The 25,057-nt window shown below is 41.2% G+C and overlaps 1 protein-coding gene across 2 annotated transcripts in view; it reads left to right on the forward strand.

Annotated features, from left to right (window-relative positions):
• Window positions 1-212: 212 nt before the first annotated feature.
• Window positions 213-25,057, forward strand: part of LOC114647180 (leucine zipper putative tumor suppressor 2 homolog) — a 219,088-nt gene continuing 194,243 nt past the window's right edge. Inside the window, exon 1 of one of the 2 annotated variants that reach the window (XM_051922451.1) lies at window positions 213-608. The gene's annotated coding sequence lies outside the window, so the exon portion shown is untranslated. The remainder of the gene's footprint in view (window positions 609-25,057) is intronic. The other variant, XM_028795751.2, reaches the window with a different exon arrangement.

Raw genomic sequence — 25,057 nt, forward strand, 5'->3', positions numbered from 1 at the left:
AACCACTCGTACCCAGACGTGTGTAGCTTGGCATCTACAGAAGACCGGCCTAATTGAAATGTCCTTAAGCTTAGCTTTTCACCAGCCTTATACACGTTTGTCTGCCGCCCGGCACAATGCCATCTTAAGTTACGAAGAGCGTTTTTTTCCCACCTCCCCAACACATCACACGTTTATTTGCGGTCTCCCCGCAGGATGCCGCTGCCCTGCTGATAAGAACAAGGTATCAGAGTATCAGAAGGACGCCGCCGTCTGTCGGCTATCCGAGTCCTCCCTAGTGCCTCCCCAGCCGCCCTTGTCCTGCAGTCCCGAAGCGAACGAGCAAGTGAGATCAGCGGAGCCGACGGGGGTGCCGAGTCTGTGAATCAACAAGGTTACGGCCAGACGGGTCCCTTCCAAGAAGGAAGTGTGTGAGGGCGCGATGAGATGCGCGTGACCAGCGCACGGCTCTGCCGCGAGGACAAGGAGAGCTTCTGCGGCTCGGACTTCTCCGCCTGGCTCGCCTTTGTGTTTGCCTTCTCCGACTGAGACCTTTGGATCCGGTAATAGCAGCGCCTGCCCGGAGAGCAAGTACGGCGACGCGAGCACAACACACAAGGTAAGTTTGAGTGCCTTTTGACGGCTTTTCTTTTTTTTATTATTGAAAGGCAAATGGTGTGCTCCGACGGCAAGAAAAAGTTACCAATCAGTAACAAGTGTAGGAAATCTAAAGGAAATTTTATTTAATTACTGAGTTGGCTTGTGCTTAAACCTTGTTCGTGCGTGGACGTAACCGCAATGTGAAATATGTGGATACATTATATAAAAAAAGCTTGCGTCCTGTTTGTCTTCTGTTCAGCGTTCCCTGAACCAGACTGGCGAGCAGAGGCGCCGCGACGTGTTTGCTCTACTCGAACTTGTCAGACATAGCAGTGAGCCAACAGGGAAAGAAGGCGTACAGTACAGCGAGTGACCAAAGAAAGAGAAATAACATCAGCCACTAATGTACTGAAACATGCAGAAACCACGGAAAGGGGCCGTCGTGCAATGGAACTTCCAGGCAACCCACTCAAGCTGTGCCCACGTCAAACTGGTGAGCGCCGCGCAAGCAGAGGTGAGCGAAATCCCATCAAGAGGATCCGGGCGCAGCGAGTCCCATCTGCCAGAATTAATTGTCTGTCTGAGTGGATTTGTGGATGAGATTAGTCAGGTGGACGCATAGAAATGGGCTCTCCGCATGGGAATACACCCGGGAACCCGCCGTGTACGCTCCCTACACCCAATCTGTTTAATATAAAAGTTTACCAGGCGTCTCCTTGGAGGGCACATGTGAGGTACCTGCTTAGGAAACGAGAGGCGGAGAAGTGCAGTGGCACAATGTGGCTGTGTCCTGAGATATACTTGGGTCCTCGTCGGGGACTGGCGCCTGTCATGCAGTTGATGTGGTACACCGGCACCCCGCATGTGCAGAAAGGGATGGAATGGACGATTGAGCGCGTTAAGGACGGCGGGCTGCTTGTCTTAACTAACTGCGGGGTTGTTGGCTGCCCGATCCGAAAGAAGATCGTTGTGCGTTTCACGTTTCGTTGTTAGATTTTTAAAATTCATGGAATCCAACCATTTTGACTACAATATTCGTGGCTGACCTTGTGCACAATTTATACTTAAAACCATTCTCGAATGTACACGAGTGTGTGTGTATGTATGTATGTATGTATGTATGTATGTATGTATGTATGTATGTATGTATGTATGTATGTGTGTGTGTGTATATATATAATATATATACCGGGTAAGGTGAGTCAAAATTATGTTAACAGTAATGGATTATTTTTATCTCAACTACAAATTTCCAGGTTGGGGTGGACCATTGCCATGGCCTCCACACTCCCCTGATTTGACACCCTGTGATTTCTGGTTATGAAGTATGGTGAAGGGGCGCGTGTATAGCAGGAATGTTTGTGATATCAATGACCTGAAGGACAGAATACGGACTGTGGTATCATCTATTCCCCGTGAAATGTGCGCCCAGGCTTTAAATGGTAATGTTGCTCATTGGTTTTTGTGTGTTGAACATGATGGCAAACAGGTTGAGACATTCCTGTAAATCATCTTGTACATATAAAGTATGTTTTGTGAATAAATTGTTTCCGCCATTCAAATGTTAACATAATTTTGACTCCCCCTGTGTATACCCTGCCTTGTGCCTCTGGATTGCTGGAATAAGCTCTATGTGCCATAAGGAACCTGCCATGGATAAGTGGGTTGGGAAGATGGATGTCTGTGTGTATATTTTTTGTATATGGTATGTATTTCTGTACATAAATATTTGTTTTTGAATATATAGTGCCTTCAGAAAGTATTCAGACCTCTTCATTTTTTTCACATTTTGATATATTATGGCCTTATCCTAAAATCATTTAAATTAATTTCTTCCTAATCAAACACTTAATACCCCACAATGAGAAAGTGAAAACAGGATTTTATAAATCTTTGATAATAAAAACATTGAAATCTCACACTGACCCAAATTTTCAGACACTTTGCTTTGTCACTTGGCATTTGGCTCACTTGCATCCCATTCAGTTAATTCTCATTGAGATGTTTCTCCACCTTGTTTGGAGTCCACCTGTGGCCAATTTTTTAAAAAGCACATGATTAGGTAAGGTACACACCTGTCTATTTAAGGTCCCATAGTTGATAATGTGGATCAGAGCAAAAACCAAGCCATGATTTTGAAGGAATTGCCAGCAGAGCTGAGAGACATGGTTCTGTCAACTCACAGATCAGAGGGAAGCTACAAAAAATTTGCTTTCAAGCAATATACATTTCACAGGATTCATCACATCCCAGTCATTGCCTCTTCCAGCTTTTGCCATCGGACAAGAGATACAGAGCAATGAAAACCAGGACAAACCACCTTAAAAAGAGCTTTTATCCAAAAGCAATCATGGCCCTGAACTCAGAATAAAACTGCTCCATATCATTCTCCCAATGAGCAATATAGACCTTAAGTCAGCCAGTGCAATTTGTACATTTAACCCGTGCAATTTGTACATTTTGTAAAGTACTTTTATTACTATTCAGTTTATTATTTTCTTCTTGTCTTTTTAACTCTTACGCCTCACACTGAGTCGACTACACCTTCATTGTTCCTTTGTAAAAGTGACAATGACTATCTAAGTTTCTTGAGAACATAGTGGTCTCCACAGTTCTTAATAAGTAGAAGTTTGGAACAAGCACAACTTGCCAAATTGAGCAATCTGGGCATAAAGGGCTTTGGTACAAGAGATGACCACACTGGCTGAGCTCCAGGGAATCTTTGTGGAAATAGGAGGAACCTCCAGAAGGACCACCATTACTGCAGCATCCCACTGATCTGGACTTTATGACATAGTGGCCAGACAACAAATGAAAACCTGCTTGGAGCTGGTAAAAAAAAAAAAAAAAGCTCCTAAAGAACTCTAGTGATTAAATAAGATTCTCTGATTTGATGAAACCAAGAGTGAACTGTTGAGCCTAAGGTCTAAGTGTCATGTCTGGAGGAAACCAGGCACTGCTGTATCACCTGTGCAATACATTCTAGTGGTGAAATATGGTGATGGTATCATCATGCTGTGGGATTGTTGCTCAGCAGTAGAGACTAGTAGACAGAGTTGAGGCTAAGCTGAATGGAGCAGAGTACATACAGTAGATACCCTTATTGAAAATGTGCTCCAGAGTGCTCTGGGTCAAAGGTTCACCTTCTGACAGGACAGTGACCCAAAGCACAAAGCAAAGACAGTGTTCTTGAGTTGCTTAGACTTGAACCCCATTGAACATCTCTGGAGAGACATGAAAACAGCCGTCCCCCGATGGTCTCAATCCATCCTGACAGAGAAGAATGGCAGAAAATCCTTACATCCAGGTATGCTTAGCTTTGCTGCATCACATCCAGGAAGACTCCTGGGTTAAATCAATGTGAAAGGGGCTCCAACGGAGTACTGAGTAAAGGGTCTGGATGCTTCTCTCGATCCGTTATGTCCATTTCTTATTTTTAATACATTTGCAAAAATATCTAAAATTGTGCTTTGTCATTCTGGGGTATTGAATGTTGTTTGAGGGAAATAAAGTTAATTTAAATGATTTTTAGCATAAGGATAACAACATAACAAAAGGTGTAAAAAGTGAAGGGGTCCGAATGAATTCTGAAGGCACTATAATCACACTGTATGCTAAGTTGTGTATGTGTATAATATATAGTAAGTGTGGATGGGTCTGTATGTATGTGTGTATTTATTTATACAGATATATAATACACATGTATCATTTTGGCATACAGTTCCTGATGTGAATTTATTTAGTGTTTTTTTTAAGTGTTTTTTAATCATCTTTTTGTCATATACAATTTCTTGTATTGGAAATTTGTCATTTTTTGCATACCCCAACTTACTCTCCAGAAAGACACAGAGTTTTGGGGTCTAAATGCAGGGTCAGCTATTTGTACAGCGCCCCCGAGGCAGTTGCAGGTTAAGGGCCTTGTTCAAGGGTCCAACGGAGTAGCATTCCCTCCAGGAACACGGTGTTTTCGGTTTATGTGATGTTTCACCATTTCATTTTTTTCCTATTTGTTGTTGTTATAGTACAGCTTGCTGCGCTCACTCCTGGAAGTGCATTTGTACAATGTAATAATACATCGAAATTGAAACGACTCGTATTTTGCTGTAGTGGTTTCTTCACAGAGCCAGCGTTTGTTGGCTGTATGAAGTCTGCATGTTCTCCCAGTGTCTACATGGATTTTCCTACATGCACTCCAGTTTCCACTCTTACCCCCAAAGACCCGCTGGTCAGATTAGTCGATGTTGCCAGTTTGGTGTGTGTGAGTGGACTGGCTGTGCCCACGGCTGTTTTCTGGGCCCTGTCCTTCCTGTGACCCTGAATTGTATTAAGAGGGTTTAACGATGTTATCTGAAACTGAAATTAATTATAGTTTGCATGAAACAGTCAGTTTAATTTATTCTTGCATGCTGCCTTAGTAAAAGTGGTTCAGAATATTTTACAAGCTGCCAAATTTAAAAAGAATGTACATATTGCATGAATTATAAAGTAGTAGTAAATCTCAAAATTGGCATGGAAAAATAGGAGTTCTCAAAACGTACTCGGATTCTTAAGATCAGGTAAGCTCCTGCTGGTACTAGTTTTGCAGAACCACACAGCAGATGCTATCAGTGTTTACCATTTATTTATTTAACATTAATACTTGTTACATCCTTGTTTTCTGATTTTTACAAAGGGCCTTTTGTTTAGAGTCACTGGGAGTTAATGCTGTGCCCGTTCATGGCACCTTGTTGTTTGTGTACATTTTCTTTCTTGCCCCTTTCCCGTTAAGTTCATTTAGGATTTTTAAGCCCTGCCCTTCACACTCGCCAGTTATTTATGCTATGAAAACTGTAGCAAAGCTGACATTTTGGGAAATTACTGTATGTGTATGTCGTGAGTATACCAGAAAGTGGCAGGTTTAGCCAATTTGTGAAATATTGCCATTTAACAATTCTGTTTGATCATTTTGACCTGTGGTGGGCTGGACACTCATCCAGAGTTGGTTCATGGCTTGTGCCCAGCTTGTGTGACCCTCATTTGGGTTAAGAGGGCGTGAGAGTGTTCGGTGATATGCACTCTCATTTTGACTGACATTCTAATTCTGTGCCATATTGATGGTCTGAAGTCTGTGTACGTATGTTCGTGTCTACTCGAGGCTCATTCACTAATTGTTTTCAAAGTGGTGGAGCAGCAGTTCATGTTTTCTGGTTTATTTCCACCTCGAGTATCTTCTGTGTGAGGTCTGCATAGTTTTTTGGTCCAAAGATCTTCTCTTGTGTGGCTTATTGACATTGTTGCTTGGCCTTTGCCTTGCACCCAATGCTGACCCTCTGCAGCCCTGTCCTGGAATTGTCTTTATACAGTTTTGTATGTCATGGTGTTTGGTTCTTGTCTTCACCAGACAACTTAGGAAGATTGATGGGAGAAACTGGACACAACAAAATGGAGAGCAATGCAGGTGGCACAGCAGTTGCATTCTGCACATATCGGGGACAGAGTAGAGGATTCACTGGTCAGCACGACAGTCACCCCAAATCTCATTCCTGCCTGAACAGCCAGTTAGTCCAGTCAAGAGTATGTGGCGGAATGGAAAATTGGGAGCCCGAGCAATTTTGAAATGGCGAGTCACAAAAATTACAAGCGGCAGTGGTGCGAAACCAGTAGCGACACAGACTTGCAGAGCCTGACAATATCAAGGGAAGGATGGCGAACACAAGTTGGTTTGTTTCCAGTTTTTCACTTGTAACTCATTTAGGAGGATTTCTTGAAGTTTGCTTTCACTTTTTTATTTTTGTTGTTGTCCCTTTTCAGTAACTACAAACAAATAAGGAACTCTTGACATTTTTGCTTTTGTTTTTTCATACAGTTTTCTAGTTCTGATGACTTGACGCTTTTGGACACTTACTTGGTTGCTATGGCACCATGTGGCCCTGGGGGTGTGTCCTGGTGGCACCAGATCATGTGACATTATGGGGGCGTGGTGATGGGATTTTACCTGCCATCTCATTTAAGGGTGAGCCATAAGCTCAATAATTGTGTGTAGTTTGTAGAAATAAAGGAATTTCTCGTCGGTGAAAACGTGTTAGTTTCTTGACATTTAGGGAAAAGTGTTAGTTTTTGACTTTTGCTTGTCTAATGGCTTTGAGTTTGTTTTTCCTTTTGTTTAGTTGTTGACCTTTTATTTTCTGGTGTAATGATCTTTATTTAACATTCTGATTTACTGAAGCCATTGGTCCTTAAGAAGCATCTCAGTCAAACCCCACAAAGAAAATGTCTCACTTCACCGGAATGGTCCTACCTTGCCCAGCCCATCCAAGGATTATGGAAACTTTAGGTCAGTTTGGGCAAGCTTCAGAAATGGGTTTGATGGGTTTAAACATTTTTGGTGGTTACTGTCATTACCCAGGAGGGATGCCCTGGCAGACACTGAGGCCTTTTGTCATATCCCATGAACTCACGAGGATACTGCATTGGCAGTGATTAGGGATGACTGAGCCTGTCAGGAGACCAATGATATGGTCCCGTTTGGGTAAATGGAGATGACCAGTTGGGTGCTCTTCAACTAATCCCATTGAAATAATAACACACCTCCATTTTCAACACAGTAGCACATGACAACATACAAGAAGATGTGAATATGCTTTATAGCTACTGTCAAAGAATAATGGATGGATGGATGCTTAAATGAATTGCAGAAGCTAGAAAATGAGTTTTCATTATGGTCTGAGCTGAACTGTGATTAAAGTGCTAAGATGTAGTCCACAGAGATTTGGGTTCAGGTCCCCAGCTCCCCCAGACCTGCTGTGCAAACTTGAGTAAGTCCTTATGTGTGTGTGTGAGCTCTGTGCGTGAGAAATATTACAGCTGCAGATGGGCTGGGGATGGTGCTTACTGAAGGAAGATCAACCTGTCAGATATGACATCTGCTTAATCCAGGTCAGGGTCATGGGTACCATGGAGAGGTGCTATATAAGATAAAGTCTATTTATTGGTACAGTTAAAGTAGGTGGTGCCATAACAGCATTCTGTGGGATCTTTATTCTGGAATTGCATTGGAAAAGGAACTAATTGAAAAGAGAGGTAGGCAGTGCAGCTATGACACAATAGGAAAGTACAGACAAATAAACTGTGGAAGTAATTCATTGGGTTCCAAGATATTGAGCTGAAAAGAAAAAGGACTGACGTGTTATGAGTAAGACTTGCAAAATATTCCTAATACTGACCAAAAACATTGCTATGCTTCCCTCTAAAAAATTCTCAGTTCAGTTAACTATTGGTGTTTATAGACTTAGAAGATCACTTCTTTAGGTCACATATTTCACATCTTAGATGGATCAAATCAAAACACATTTGCTCAAAATGTGCCGAGGGTAGTGCAGCAGCTTGCGTAGCTCAGCTATCCTACAGAGCCAGCGTCATGGGTTCAGGTCCAGTGCTCTTTCGTTGTCTGGGTGGGCTTGTCAGCTTGGGCTTTCCTCCAGTATTCCTAAAGATATGCTGGTTATGTTTGGTGGCGATTTAAGATTGGGGTTGTGACTGGATTCTCCGAAGGGGCTGGCACTGTTTCAGGGCTGTTTGTGCCCAATATTGCTGGAATGGACCCCAACACCCCTGCGTGCCTTAATAGGATTAAACAAGTCAGAGAATGTTACTGACATTATTCTGTTTATAATTCTGTACCCTCTGCAGGTGGTACAGAGCTGTAGGAATGGCTTAACTGATGATTTTAAAGCTGAAACAAAGGCAGGTGAAGAGTTTGAGATGCTGTCTTTTAAAGTTCTCTAGCGTAACAACATAAATTTCACAGCCTTCCAAATAAACAACTTTCATTTTATGTAGTGCTGCCTTCCTGTAGTAAACGCCACCCCCAAGCACTTTACAAATTGAGCCCACAGCGTTTATTTCTAGTTTTTCAAAAGCTGCATGAGCTGGTCCAGCAGCTGTCTTGCATGGTGAGCCAGTATGATGACTAAAGTCCGAGTGGCGTCCTCCTGGATTTGTATTTTGAGTTTTGGGCTTATTTGTGTAGCAAAGCCCTCTGCTGTTTTTAAGTTGATGAATTTTCTTTTTTGCGGCTCATTGTTGGGCTTGTCAGTGCGGCTATCTCACAGCCACAAAGCCATGGGTTCGAATTCCTGCTGGCCACGTGAAGCTTGTGTGTTCCTCTCATGTCTATGCAGGTTTTCACCCCACACACTCCAAAATGGCATGATCCTAAGTAGGCCTTGTGAGGCACTGTGTCTGTGTGTGTGTCTGTCTGTCTGTCTGTCTGTCTGATCGTGCCCTGTGAAGGAATAGCTGTTCCTGTCACACACCCAATGCTGCTGGCATAGGCTTCAGCTTCTCGTTGACTGTGAAGTGGATTCATCAGGTTGATGGATGACTGCATTTTTTTGGCAAACGTCATTTAACATTTCTAGTTCAGCATACTTGGAGTAACTGAAGATGGCCCAATGGCAGTACATTTTCTTTGGAGACAGACAGTAAAGACAGTAAGTCCCACTCCAGTTGTGCTTCTAACTAGTGTACAACAGTATGAACAGAATGTTCCTCAGTGGTTTTAGGATATACTGTATGTGTTGTATTTACCATTTTTATTTCTTCTACACATTACCCTGAGGATGTGAATGTTGTGTAAGCACAAACCTCAACCTCTAATCCTTTCTCAAGATTCCTTCTTGTAGATTTCTGCTTATAATTAAAGCTCCATATATGTTTACATTACTCTACATTTCCCAGGGTTTGCCCAGTTGAGAAGACTATTTTTTCTATAGTATTGTTTAGGTGGCCTCAGTAATTTCCTGCTCTTTAATTTTTGTGTTATGTCCAAATTCTGAAAAGTCTATATCTGGAACGTCTTTAGTATGTCCAGTGGTGATCTCCGTCCATAACTTTGACGCTGCTGTCATCGGACATGCCAGACTCTGTTGTAGAATATTAAAAGTTGCCCAGTTTTGATACTTGTTTGTTCTGCTCATCCTGAAGATGACATTTTAGTCGGTGATCTGCATGAGGCAGAGAATCTCAAGTGTTTATTATACTTCATCGAGGAAGGACACAAGGTTTACTTTGTGACAAATTGGTTTTGGCGGCTGGGAGCGTCTGTTGCCTTCAGGCAGTTTCACTACGTGGTGGTAAGCCTGTTATTGCAAAAAGGAAGACGACTGTGCTGCTTATTGTACTGCATGCTGCCTTCAGTCACCTGTGCCCGTTTAGCTTCTGCTTTTTGCTTTTTGCATTGCTTGTTAAAGCACATCTGACTAAATGCGTGCCTCTTCTTTTGTCCACACTATTTTAGGGAAAAGTTAGCAAAACAAAAAGGGAGGCTAATATCTGGACATTTTGGTCAGTTTTTCACGTATTAATTTATTTGGAGGGGTGGCACAACATTGCAGCGGGTAGTTGAGCAGCTTCACAGATCCAGCATCCTGGGTTCACGTTTTTGCCTGTCTGGAGTTTGCATGTTCTGCCATTGTCAGTATGGGATTACAGGTTGGTTATGTGCGAGTGGGCCCTGTGATGGACTGGTGCCCTGTTCAGGTCTGTTTCCTGACTGGGGCCCAACTCTGGCCACCTGAAAGACTGAATTGGGTTAATTTTAGAATAATCAATATTATTTGACTTCTCAAAGCAGCACAGCATGACATGGCACAAATCCCACTTTATCCCCCCCCCCCGTTTTCTTGGTACAGCTGATTCTTACAGATTTAGCAGCCTGTTGTTCCATCAGTCAGCTTTTCTGTCTCACACCTACAAAGGCTAGGATACAATACTGTACCTGGCCTAGTGTCGCTCGATTTATGAATTTAGCAAGCTCTCTCTCTTTGTCCATTGCACCTTTTCTCCAGGTACTCCATTTTCCTGTCATGTCCCAAAAAGGTGCGTATTGAGCAAGTGAGTAACTCCTAATTATTCCATTCTGAGAGACTGTTGTCCGCTTTCTGTGCATGACAGACTTGCTTCCTTGTTGGCCAGGGTTGGTGTAGGCCTTGCATGGGATAGCTGCTGACTCCTCTTTAATTGATAGCATAGTTCGACAAATTAAGTGGGTGAAAGTAGAATTTAAATGTTTGGTCCGTTATGTACGGAGTTTGAGACAAGGAGCAGAGTTGAGAGTAAAGGACTGGCTTTTGGCCATATTGAAGTTAAATTTGACGATCAACACAGTGAGAGAACACAGACATCACAGAGTGATGTGAGACCCCCCTAGCAGGTCCACTTGAGACATGTGTTATTTAGAACCCTGATATCAAATGAGTATGGTGCCTGTTTAAAAGCCATGTGACATGATCTTGTAGTAGTATTTTTGTCAGTTCTTACCTGCATGTCCAACCAACATACAACACATTGCCACTTGCTGACACCATGATAAACAAGAATGTATTTAAATTATGTTTAATAGAAAGCACAAAGCAGCTTACGTGATGCACTACAGAAAGCAGCAGGGAGTGGGCAAAGCTGAGCCGCTAAACCACTCTGTTCAGTCATAAAAAATCTGCCGCCTCCTGTCTGTCCCCTTGCATGAACAGGATATCTGTGTACACTGTGCTTAACCAGGACAACGGGTTCCCATACACATCTAACCACCCTGATGGCAAGGAGGCAATAAATCATTTACTCCAAAAGTGCTATGGAGTGAACGAGAGAAGGACTGGACCAGAGGTGGTGAAGAACATGAAGTTGGGTGTGGAGGTGGAAAGCATGAAGAGAACTGGTATCACACTTAAGGATGGTGGGAAGAGGAGAAAGAGAATTTAAAGGGCAATTAGTCAACCATAGAGAGCCTGGTAATGGCTGCTGTTCTGCTTCTTATTAATAATAATAATAAATTACATTTATATACAGTACGTTATACTTGTAAGTCATTCAATCCATAATTAAACAAAAAAAAATTAAAAAGCCTAGATTAAAAAATGAAGGCAACCTGACAGCTGAGAAGGACATCATTATCATGTTGTCTGTCTGTGGGTTAGCAGAAGATGTGCAAACCAAAAGCCTGACAAAATGAAACCTAACAAGTCAGGGAATGATGGTTCAAATCCTGTGTTCAGATTTGCTTGTGTTAGCTTTGGATGCTCTGCCTGTGTTTGTGTGGGTTGTCCTCAAGGACAGCCAGCCATATTCCAACCTGCTATATCCTAACACAGAGTCACGTGGGGTCCGCTGGAGCCAATCCCAGCCAGCACAGGGCGTAAGGCAGGAACAAACCCCGGGTAGGGCACCAGCCCACCGCAGGGTGCACACACACACACACACACCAAGCACACACTAGGGACAGTGCACCTAACCTGATGGTCTTTGGACTGTGGGAGGAAACCGGAGCAGCCGGAGGAAACCCACGTAGACACGGAGAGAACATGCAAACTCCGTGTAGGGAGGATCCGGGAAGCGAACCCAGATGTCCTTACTGCAAGGCAGCAGCGCTACCACTGCACCTCCTGAATAATAATAATTTCTTATATTTATATCTAAATTGGCCAGAGTAATAGTGGTGTGGATGTGTGCCTAACTGGACCCAATCCAAGGCTGCTTCTTGATTTGTGCCCAGTGCTGCCTGGATAGGCTGATGCCCCTTGTGACCGTGAATTGCATTTGACAGGTTTGTGATTGTTGTGCTATGTTACACTTCACAGCAGGGGATGATGGACTGGTGCTCTGACTTGGTGGCATGGCAGTTATTCCTACTGCCTACAGTGTATTCCACTTGTCTGTGCAGGGTTTTCTTCCGTTTTACCAAAGGTGTTTGTTTTTAGGTTGATGGGTTACTCTTACTTTGTCCCATGTAGGTGTGTGCCCTGATCATGCCTAGTTGTTGCCTTGGTCCCGATGTTGCCCTGATCCAACAATGGATTAGACACTATCAGTAAAAAAAAAAAAGTGGTTTCAAAGCAAGCACACAGTAATGCAGTTCAGTGCAGCACAACATACCAAAGGGTGATTTAAGCAAATTCATAATTGTAGTCTTGGTAAGTACTACATTTCACTTTCACTGCCTTTAAATCTACCTGCCTATCTAATGCGACATGTGGTGCTGCTGTAAAGTTCAAGCAAATTTCATAGTAGTTGATGCATTACATGCAGTAGCGCCCTCTAGTGCTGTGTAAAAATATTTGGCTTTTCTTATTGGGCTTGTCAAAGTAAATGCGCACATGTCCTGTGACGGACCATATTAAGTGCAGGGCTTCCTCCTGCTGTGAATCTGATTCTTCTAAAACAAGTCAAAAGGATTAGAACATGGCTTTATTTGCTTTATAAAGAGTCTTGTGATGGTGCTTGTTATGTAAGGAGCTAAATAAGTTAAAGATTAATAGGTACATCTCTTTACAACACTGGAGTGCCACTCTTTTCCCATGAAGGAAGTAGAGAAAAGCCAAGCAAAATGACACCTTTTATTGGCTAACTAAAAAGATTACAATATGCAAGCTTTCGAGGCAACTCAGGCCCCTTCTTCAGGCAAGATGTAAGAAGAAGGGGCCTGAGTTGCCTCGAAAGCTTGCATATTGTAACCTTTTTAGTTAGCCAATAAAAGGTGTCATCTTGCTTGGCTTTTCTCTACATTCATAATGACTAACACGGTACAACACCCTAGTACTACCCATGAAGGAAGGTAACTTACCTCTTTTGGAGTTTTTTTAAACCTTTTTTTTCTTTTGTCTGTCTCACTGCTTCCTTCACTAATGGATTCCTAAATTATCCTGGATTGCACAGCATTTTGATGCCCACACTTTAAGAACCCTGTGATTCAGTGTATTATGAAGAGCACTATATTAAATGGAATTGAAATGTAGACTTGCACTTTGTGCAGCTGGGTCGGCACTTTGAGAATCTTAGGTTTTTATGATCTCCTCAGGTTTGTAAAGAAAAAGAGTAGATCTGTGCAAGGATTCCCTCTCAATCTGTGGTGGCCACTGTAAAGAGCTGAGCTGTAAATAATAAGGATGTCAGTTCAGATCCCATTGTTTACTAAATGTATAATTGTCATTGAGTCAATTAAATTTGTAAGAACAATGAAAACAAAAATTAGAGGTCATGTTGAAAGATTGGCCTTGACTCACTAAATGTGAGTAAGTTTATTTCAGGCCTCAAGCCTCTCTTTATGTGGATTTGTACCCTAATCTATTGTTTAGCTTGCTTATGCCAGGACACAATCCTCCTATTAGTACTGCCTGAGATACAAAGAGCACATGCAGTGAATGTAAATGTGGCGCTCAGGGTTGCTCATGTCCTGCAGTCTGACTGTGATGCCCTGCTTTGCACAGTTCTTCATAGAAAAGTCGTACTTCAGTTAGCGTTTGGATGATTTAGGGTTCCTGTCTGAACTAATGCATGGATGGCATCAAGTATCAAAAGTTTACACTTTGCTGATGATATCCTTCTGTTGGATTTCCATGCCAGTATTGCCAAGGACACTGTAGCTTGTCAGGTGTTGGCAAGCTGAGCTGCTAAATCATCTGCCAAATGTGCCCTGACAGTCAAAGTCAGTGAGGTGTACTGTTAAATTCATTAAGTTTAAGTTCGTCCGGCATTTTTTATACATGGCCCTGGGCACACTGGGATGATAAACCTGGGCAGCATATTTTTATGCTTTCATATGTTTTCACTTTTTTCACTACTACCAGTATATTTATTTTCAAATTAGTGCAAAAATCTACATATCAGTCTGGAAATGTGTTTAATCCTTTGCGGGGTTATGGGAGCCTGAGTCAGTCCTGGCAGCAATGGGCATAAAGCAAGGATCAACTCTGGATGGGGCAATATATAATGTAGAGCAAAATAATACTGATTTACAAAATAAATATTCAGATTTGATAATGGGTGAATATATGTAAGGTATAGTATGGCAATATGAATGAAGAGGCAAAATAAAACCTCACCGATGTGCTGAGATCATGCAGCCTGCTCACAAACTGCATAATATACCAAGATAAGATTTCTTAAGCAATTTTCAACAGAAATTTAAATTTATACTACACACATGGAGCTCCTCTGGTGACACGTATGCAACTTTTAAAATAAAACGCAAAAACTGCTTATCCCAGTCTGCAATTTGACACTCATCTGCCCAAACATATTTTTTTCCAGCTTTTTCTGGGGGGACTTTGCTGACTCAGGCGATCTCATCCAGTGCACTTTAGATTATGCTGGGTTGGCGTGTTGTGTTGTGTTTTCATATCCATAGGTATTTATTTGGCAGCACCACTGTATAGTCTGTCAAATCAGTCATTCTTCCTCTTTATAGTGCCTTTCACATTCACCCACATGCATGATTAGTTTGTATATAATACTGTCAATGTATTTTGTTTTTGCTTCTGAATTTTATCATGTAGAATTAATTGCATTATTTAACTGTGGAACAGAACCTTACGAGTTCTGGCCAGTGTTGCTGTGCAGTCAGCATGCAGTAGAAATCTCTCTAGCAAATGTTACTTTTCTCAGCTCTAAATATGGAGGTTGAGATCCAGCTGAAGTAAGGCACTTGCACTATTCCATTGAGTATTGTCTTTTGCAAGGTAAAAGATGGTATGGCATGAGGCTGCCAGTTTAACCCTAGCCACATGCTTACAGGCTTAAACTACATAAACTCCAGCTATAGAAATATGGTAGGAAATTGTTTATGGCTGCACCTATATTACCATCCTGAGGCATTTCATAAACAATAAAGTGTGCTCTTATTGGAGCCATGAATACACTAGATGGCCAAAAGTTTGTGGACACCTGACTACTGCACCTATATGAACTTGTTGGACATCCCATTCCAAAATCATGGACGTTATTATGGAAGTGTGCAGTTGTCTAAAATGTTTTTGAATGCTGTGCCCTGTGTTGGCTGGGATTGGCTCCAGCGGACCCCCGTGACCCTGTGTTTGGATTCAGCGGGTTAGAAAATGGATGGATGGATGGATGCTGTAGCATTAACAGTACCCTTTCATTGGAGCCAAACGGGCCTACCCCAAAACCTGAAAAAACGCTCCAGACTATTATACCACCTCCACCAAACCTTACAGTAGGCCCTACACCTAGCCTATTGAAATGGTGACCCGGGGCCACATGCAGCCCAGAAGCAACTTCCGAGTGGCCTAGCCTGAGGTCTTGCCAGAAAAACCAAGAAAAACACATTTCAACCTCCAAAAACAAAAAAAAGGTAGCCTTCCTCTTTTCTGCCTCTTCCTGCTCTTTTACCATTTTTTCCCCTCAGAAAGAGCTTTTCTGTAAGACTCCACCATAAGCCCATTCAGTAGCAAGACCCATCACAATATCAACATAATGCAGAATGTTTGACAAAGCCATGCCTACTCACATGTGTAGTGATTTAAAATGAACCTGTGCTCCCTTAGTGTGCAGGTGACGACGTATTCAAATGTGTCCCTTGTTATGGGTTTGTGTACTGACAGCTTTGATAGCATTGATGTTTTTTTATTCTGTTAAATGCACTTTGTGATGTGCCCTGGTCATGTACTGTAGATGTGCTGGTGCAGTGGTAGAGCTGCTGCCTTGCAATAAGGAGATTATGGGTTTGCGTCCAGAAAAGCTCTATATAAATGTAAAAAAATAATTTTATTATTATTACCTAACCAAAATATTTTAATTCTAAAGGTAATCAAATGTTACTGCTAATACAGTGCACTATTTTGTTTTATGCACTTTGAGATGTGTCTAGTTCAGTTATGACCAAAACGTGTTTTTATTTCAAAAGTGGGGAAAAAGTTATTGCTAATACCTCAGATTCTATTTAGTTACTTCTTTTTTATTGTTCTTTATGCACTTTTTGATGTGCCTGTGTCAGATGTGACCAGATTTAAAAGGGAAGCAATGAATAAACATTACTTGTTTTTAAATAACATTCATTTGTGTGTTTAAAATTTCTAATTATTTGCTGCTTACCAGCCACAGAAAATGTGTGGCCCAGCTAAATTTTCTGGTTTGAAAATTTGGCCCACCTAAATTTGTAATTGAATAGCCCTGCTGTGTGCAGTCCACCAGGTAACATTCTGCAGGCATCTGCCAAACCCAGATTTGTGCTACATCAGTTTTCCTTTCTGCAGTGGCACACTTTAGGTAACCAAAACATCCCAAAGCACACTACTGCTCCGCTAACCACAGACACATTCTATCTCAAAGAAGTGCTCAGTGGTCCGAAGGGTTGGGACTACCAGAGAAGCCAGTAAATAAAGCGACTTCGAGATCAGCACTCACAGACATGGCACTTTGGTGGCATCTCCCAGCTACTTTGTCCCTTTGTCTGCCCCTGTCTGCCTCAGAGGCAACTCGTATGCCCACAGTGGAAGAATACACGCGTAGTTTGTATTATATTTATGTAGATACTATATATGTTCTCTGTTCAGTGTTACTATCACTAGGAAAATATGTTGTTTAACAATAAATAAAGAACTGGATTTCATGTATGTTAAACAGTTTCATAAGTTTTAACCAAATCTGTATCTTTATAGGTTCTTATTATACTAGGGGGCTTCGCCCCCTGCTCGCTTCGCTCGCCAGCCCCCGTTTTTGTTTTTCCAGATACACACGTTTAAGAGTTTTGTTTCTTTGAACTGTTGCTATTTCATTAGTTTCACTTTTATTTCTGAACCTCTGTAAAAACAATATTTGGAACCTTTCGAGTCCCAATGTGCTGAATCTATTAAATGAGGTCCATGAGATGTGTTTAATGACTTTGTACCAATCATTCAGGATAGGTTTCTCTGTTTAGAATTTCAGCACAGACAAAACAATCCACATCATCAGCAGTTAATAATGTTTTTTGCAAAGTAACCAATAAATGCACGTGAGGTAAACTCCGTTTTTGAAATTCTCTTGACTTAAACTTCAAAGCCTTACAATATTTACATACTTCTAACATATCACCTATGTCCATATATTCGATCTTTATTCGACATTTCGTTATTTCTCCGAGTAATAATTTCTCTTTCTTTGCGCTAATGCAATGTTTACTTTCTTTGTTTTGACACTGTCGTTGTTTTCTGCTTTCATATTCTGTATCTTGCTCTGCATGTGTTTCATGCCTATGTTTTTTTTTTTTTGAAGCTTTTGAATTCCAGTTTTCATTATCTCCATTTGGCCCGCTTTTTTAACCTCTGTATGACGTTTTACTTTGTTTTCTACTCAGTCTTTTATTTCTGACCTCGCTTTATCCTGCTTTTGTTTCAATGACACCTGGTCCGTGGTGATTATATTTTCCCTTTTTCGAGTAATAATTTCCATTTGTTTGCGATCTTGTGATCTTTACTGTACTGTCAATAATGCATCACTGTAATGTGATTCACCTATGCTGTATAGTTTGGAAGTGTGAGGATGACGTACGTTTAATACGGAGCGTTCGCCCGTGTCACTCTGGGGCCTGTTAACACTGTTAATACGGAGCTCCTTCCATACTATTATGTGGTGCATTGTGGACCACTGCGGACTCCGTAGTGTTTCCCGTTTCACTTTGTATTTTCTTTTTGGAGCCGTGCCTGCCTGGTTTGCGGCATTTCAGACGCGCGTTGTAGGCGCCTGCGTTCATTAAATATATCCAGGCGAGCACGTTTTTGTACCTCAGTCACTCGAGCTCTTTCGTTTTGAACCCGTGCCTGCTTTGCCTCCGCAGTTTGAAACGCACGTTGTAGGCGTCTCCGTTCATTATATCTGTCCATGCGGGCTCGTTGTTGTAGCTGTGTTAGTTGTTGAGCTGTTTGGTTTTGGAGCCGAGACAGTTTTGCTTCTGCGGTTTCAGACGCGTGTCCGTACCATCTCGGGTTTGATGTGTGAACCTTTGTGGACTCCGTAGTGTGTCCCGTTTTACTCTGGGGCAGGGCGTTGACTCCTCTTGTTTTACTATGTCTCCTGCGTCCATGGGCATGTACCTGCTTCCATATTACTTCTCTCCCGTTTCACTCTGGGGCGGTGGGCTTTGTGTGGCACCTGCGTGTCGTTCGTAGTCTCTCCCGTTTCACTCTGGGGTGGGGGGACTTTGTGTGGCGCCTGCGCACTATGTCTCCTATGTCTCCTGCGTCCACGGGCATGTACCTGCTTCCATATCCGGTTTACCATTCTCGGTTAGTAATATGGATCATACTTATAAAATATTTCCACTGGCAGTCGGTAGTGTTTTGTGAAGGTGATGTTACTTATGTCCTGGTTTTGTTAAAGTGGTATCATGGAGTTTAAGGACAGGCATTTACTGATAAGACAACTAATGTTCTCTGTAAGCAATAAAGCTGATACATGTTTGTTAACTCAGGGTCACCAAAAAGTCAGCAGACATGACTTAACTCTTGTTTGGTATGAACTAAGCAGTTTGAGATTAATTTATTAACTGGCAAGATGTTTGGGGGGGGGGGGGGGGGGGTAGGGGAGATTTTCAAGCTATGAAGAGTGGGCACTCTGTTCACTGGGCATTCAGGACTTTAATGTTAAAGTTCTGGATCAGCATTAATGCTAATAAAGACAAAATTAAAATATTGTGGCTTATTTTCTTATACACCACTATCCACCTGTCCTGTGAGGCTCTCTGGTGACCACTCACCCAGGCAGATGATGATAATAATAATACATTTTATTTATATATCGCCTTTCCCATGCTCAAAGAATGATGAATCAGATGGACTCTAGCAGCCAGGAGATGCGTTCCAAGTGCGCTGACATGGCGATCGCGGAGCTGCTTTAATGCCAGCTTCTCCAGGCAGTCCTGTCCTCCTCAGACAGGTCTCGAGCTTGGTCCTCTCAGGTTCTGACCCAAGTGCACTACACTATTATTTCCATGGCACACATGGGTAGCTCTCATGGCACACCATTGTGCCGCAGCCCACTGGTTGAAAAAACCACTACAGATAGATTGTGAAGTGTAATCCATCACTCCACTGCTCCAGAGTTCTATGGTACAGCTGCTTGGCCATGGAAACTCATTTCATGAAAGTCCCGATGCACAGTTCTTGTGCTGATGTTGCTTTCAGAGGCAGTTTGGATCTCTGTTGTGTGTGATGCACCAGAGGATAGGTGATTTTTACATACTATGTGCTTCAGCTGTATGAGTTTGCATGGTCCACCGCTTTGTAGCTGAGCTGTTCTTGCTCCTCAACGCATTCTTTTCACAATAATAGCACTTTTAGTTGACCAGGCAACATCTAGAAGAAATGAAATTTCACATACTGAGCTTTAGCAAAGGTTGCATCCTATGACTGTGCCATGTTTAAAGTCACTGAGCTCTTCAGTACAATAAATGCTGCTTCCAGTGCATATCAATAGAGATTTCATGGCTGCTTGTTTGATTTTATGCCCCTGTTAACACTGGGAGTGGTGGAAATGCCTGAACTCAATAGTCTGGAGGGCTGTCCACATACTTTTGTCCATGTAGTGTATTTATGGCTAACTATCCCTGGCACAATGCATTCTGTACACCATTTATTTGTGCAGTTTATACTAACAACATACAATAAAATCAAGGAAGGCACTATATAAGTAAAAGTAAAAATAATTATTCAGTGGGTGTTGTCAGGAAGCCCTCTAGTGCCTAAAGTGTAAGCCTCAGAGCTGCTGGCTCAGTCTCCACAAATAGCCTGCTGTGTGAAGTGAAGCTGAGCATAACACTTCACTGCCAGCACAAGTCGGGTAATTAGAGGAAAGTGTCACAAGAGCTTTGGGATGGGCCTTACGATGAAAGCACTATATAAAATAACTTTTATTTGTGTAAAAAAACAAAAACAAAAATGTGCCTCTTTGCTCTCTGACACTCCTTCCTTCTGAAAAAACTTAACAAAAGCCTCTTGTATTGTGAAAGATGGCGAATATGTGGTTAAGGGCAATGTAATGGACGAAAGCTATCATGATGAATGTTTTACTCTGTAGTAGTTCGTTTAATGAATTTGGTTCACAATACTACTAAAATAATACAACGGATAGAGTGGAAATTGGATTTGAGGTTGTAGAACTTATTTTTGCTGAATTGGTTTCAAAGTGTTTTTCAAAGTTTTATGAAATATTTTACCATGTGTGTGTAGGGCTTTGAGGCAAAGAAAGGCCAAACAAGAGTGCCAGGACATGTCAAGACTTCAAACACTTTGGCTGCAGCCATGTGTAACTAAAATGGTTAAGATTAAGTCTTAGACGTGTGTGTGCCAGGTTTTAAAACTGTAAAGATACCTGAATTGTAAGTTTTAATTTTATTGTTTCTTCAATTAAATCTTAAAACTTTTGACAAATGAAATAGTTTTGTTGTTAATTTGGCCCTGTATGTTTCAATTTGGAGAGCCAACTACTGTCTGAAGTTAGAGGAGGTTCAGATTTGGTAATGTGGCAGTTATTCATGGGTGCACAACTCTCACAAGGTATTTTAACTTCAACACAGTAGGTATACATGCTGTCGATAGCATGTTAGATGTGGACAGGGGATATCTGTCTATCTTAGCTTTCATGCACTCTTCTGGATTATGTGCTTCAATTAGAGGTGGTTTGAGTGCAGTTCTCCAACGGTGTTTTTTTTTTTTTATATAAACATCATTACATTTGATAACAAATTAATTTCACATCAGGGAAGATTCTCTTCATTTTTGGAACTAAAACCTCTAAAAAAAAGTATCCTGTGATCTACTGCAGGTTCAGCTTTACTTGCACTTCTGTTTGCATCAGCCACCGGAAAAGCTGAGAAGAGAAAGTATTTAACATGTTGTACAAGCGGCTGTTAGTGATCAAACTGTAAAGAAAGTATTTGGCACAGTCACCTGTAGACACAAGATGTCAGTCGTTCTAGTTCGCAAATTTACTAAGCAGCGAGAGTCTGTGCTTGAGAGCAACACCCATTTGTTGTTTCCTGCACTCTGTTAGTGGGAACACTCGACCTGTGACAGCGCAGGAGTGCTAAACTGAATGAAGTAATGACTGCTTTTTCTGATTAGTATAACAATATAATAAAAATAATAATAAAAATCTTTACATTTATATAGAGCTTTTCTCACTATTCTAAGCACTTTACATAGTGAGTGGGGGCCACCTGGATGATGCAACAGCAGTCATTTTGGCACCAGCATGCTTACTACACATTAGCTATTAGGTGGTTAGGTGGTGAGAGACAATTAGCCAATTAGAGACAGGGGATGATTAGGGGGCCAGAATGATAGGCCGAGGTGGGCCAATTAGCCAGGACATCAGGATATACCCCATTCTTTATGAACGACAACAACATTTATTTATGTAGCACATTTTCATACAAATAATGCAGCTCAAAGTGCTTTACATGATGAAGAAAGAGAAAAAAGACAAAATAAATAAGAATTAAAATAAGGGAACATTAATTAACATAGAATAAAAGTAAGGTCCGATGGCCAGGGAGGACAGGAAAAAAAAAAAAAAAAACTCCAGACAGCTGGAGAAAAAAATAAAATCTGCAGGGGTTCCAGGCCACGAGACCGCCCAGCCCCCTTCTAGGCATTCTACCTAACATAAATTACCTTAATCAGTCCCCATGGTATTCAGGGTTCTCATGAAAGAACTTGATGATGACTTCATGTGAACTTCTGGCCTTTAATCCATCAATGTAGGAACATCACAGTGCTTTGATCAGGTGGTGGTGGCACAGCTCGCTACCCCAGAAAACTGGATAAAGAACAGAAAAGAAAGTAGTGGTTAGTACTGATTTTGAATATGAATACCATGAATAATAATAATTAATTGAATATACAGAGTATCAGGATTAAATTAAGATGAAGGTATGAGAAAGCCATGTTAAAGTAATGTGTTTTCAGCAGTTTTTTAAAGTGCTCCACTGTATTATGCCCAGGGATCTTTTATGACCACAGAGAGTCAGGACCTCAGTTTTACATCTCATCTGAAGGATGGCACCATTTTCACAGCACAGTGTCCCCATTGCTGCACTGGGGCATTTGGACACGCACGCACGCACGCACACACACACACACACACACACACACACACACACACACACAACAGGGTAAAGCACCGCCTGCTGTCTTTGGTAGCACCACTTCCAGCAGCAACCCAAGGCTGGTCTCCTATCCAAGTATTGGCCAGGCCTGAACATGCTTAGCTTAGCCTGTTCTGAAGTGCATGTGGTACGACAGCTGTAATTCTAATTGCAATTAATATACGATTAATTATGCAGCCCTGCTGTTGGTACTGGCCACATTTGTTTAAAAATTTATTTTCCTTTGTTTATTTTTGTATGAAAAAATTTTATTTGTTAGGAGAATTGAACATTTTGTATATGGTTTTTACTCCACTTGAACACTTATAAAACCTTGTAAAATTGCTGTGAAGTTTTCAGTGGATGTTTTGCTTTCCGCTTTACTTCAAGTATTAAGCAAGTCCCAGAAGACATGGGGACTGATTAGACTACCTGGAATATATATACGTGTGTTTGGAGGTAAAAGATATGTTTATGCTGTGCAGGTTTTGAAGCATGTGTAAGCTCAATAGTGCCTTCAGGCTGTTAGGCCTTGTGCAGTAGTCCTAGTGACCCACTGTGACTGCTGGTATTCATTCCAAACAGTTTCTTAATTAGACCCTATTCTTTGTTTAAAGTAATGCATCATCTTATCTGCTCAGTCCTGGTCACATTCTGGTGCACATGAATTTTACTTAACTGGGAAAATCGATTAAATGTGATTTAATTCTTTTTAAAATATTTTATTCAAGCAGCTGCTTTATGATGATCTCTCCATATAGAGCTGCACCGCCAGCTTCCTTATTAATAGTCCCTCATTCTGATTAGCTAAAGACTTGATCTTAAAGCCAAATGTAAACTGAAGGTAAATTACACATACCACTGCATTAACACCTTTATGGAGATGTCAGACCCATGTGATTGGACATTTCTAAAACTGCAGGGCCATGTAATTAAGAGATTATCAACGGAGATTGGCTTTTGATGAACACATTAGTTGGGATAAAAACACTGGCCTAATGAAAGCCCTCCCTGGAGTTTAGAGTGTAATAAATGGGAATGAGGATCCATTTGTCTCATTTAGTATTCTCCAGGGCGTATGCCCTCTGAAAGTCTCTGAGTAACAGAACCGAAGGCTGTCGACCTCAGGGTTAGACGCATTTCACAAGCCTGGTCTCTCTCTGTCTTATCAGCACTTGCTGTTTTTGTTGTTTTCTTGTCGGCACCCTATGTGAGTGAACATTATTTGCCATACTGCCAGTAGTCCTGCTCTAGTTTTTGAATCAGAAATGTCAAAGAAGCAAATCAATGATTTTCTTTTTCTTTTTTTTTTTTTTTTTAAGTACAGTATTGGATGCTCTACAGTTGTAAAATATACAAATTATACTTGCCATTAACAAAAAAATCCACATACAGTAGGAAATCAGAAGGAACTTAGTTTAGGGTAGTGTTCTCCAGTATGACACATTTCCTTTAAAGTTTGTCACGCTGTTCATAAAGTAGCTGATCCACCACAGTATAACACCTACAGTAGTGAGTGAGATTAGAGCTGATTTTTTTCCAATAAAGAGATGAAAGTTCACAGCCAATAATATCAGAGGCAGCTGTCATGTTGTCTCCAGGTTGTGCTGTCGTGTCAGACTGTTCTTGAATGCTGTCAGTCTGCTTTGAATGCTTTGGCTTGCACTGAGACACTGTAAGAAGCCTAATAAACCACCTAGTAATCATATTCTATGTCTGAAAATGTATCCTTAATAATTAGTTGGTCTAAAATTTTGAGAGTGAGTTTCTTTTTTTTTTTTTAATTTTATTTATTAATTTTATTGTAATCATTCCATACAAATAGATCAATTAATACAAAAAAGAATTGAAGACGAATCAAACCCCACCCTTGAGAAGGAGAGCATGGCCAAAGGAGAATTGCTTAGGGCTTTTTAATAGGGCAAAAATAAACAAAAAAAAAGGGAAAAAAAAAATATATATATATAAATATATATATAAATAAATGGAGAAGGAAAAGAAATGTGGAAATAATTATTTCTTCTTATTCTAAAATATTATTGATTAGATCCTGCCAGGTTTTGAAAAAATTCTTTACAGATCCTCTAACTGAGAATTTGATTTTTTCCAATTTCAAATAATATAAAACATCGGTTTTCTCACTGACTTATCAGAGGAGAGTTAGGATTCTTCCAATTTAACAAAATAAGTCTGCGTGCCAAAAGTGTAGTGAATGCAATCACCGTTTGCTTGTCCTTCTCCACTTCAAGTCCATCTGGAAGAACACCGAACACAGCTGTTAATGGGTTAGGAGGGATTGTGATTGGTCCAGAATGATGTTAATTTGGTGCAGGACCAAAACATGTGACCCAGTGAGGCAGGAGCTTGGTTGCAGCGTTCGCAGGTTGGATCTTGCCCTGGAAACATTTTGGACAGTTTTAAGCGAGACAGATGAGCTCGAGGGTACGAGATGAGGAAAATCGGGCAGTTTCTGTTTAACAAAGTTTCTAATTTGAAGATAGTGAAAGAAATGTGTAGCTGGGAGGTTGAATTTGGAATGTAATTGTTCAAAGGATGCAAAGATATTGTCTATATAAAGATCTCTGA

The sequence above is a fragment of the Erpetoichthys calabaricus genome, chromosome 2 (assembly GCF_900747795.2).
Source record: "Erpetoichthys calabaricus chromosome 2, fErpCal1.3, whole genome shotgun sequence".
In the NCBI taxonomy this organism is placed as follows: Eukaryota; Metazoa; Chordata; class Cladistia; order Polypteriformes; family Polypteridae; genus Erpetoichthys; species Erpetoichthys calabaricus.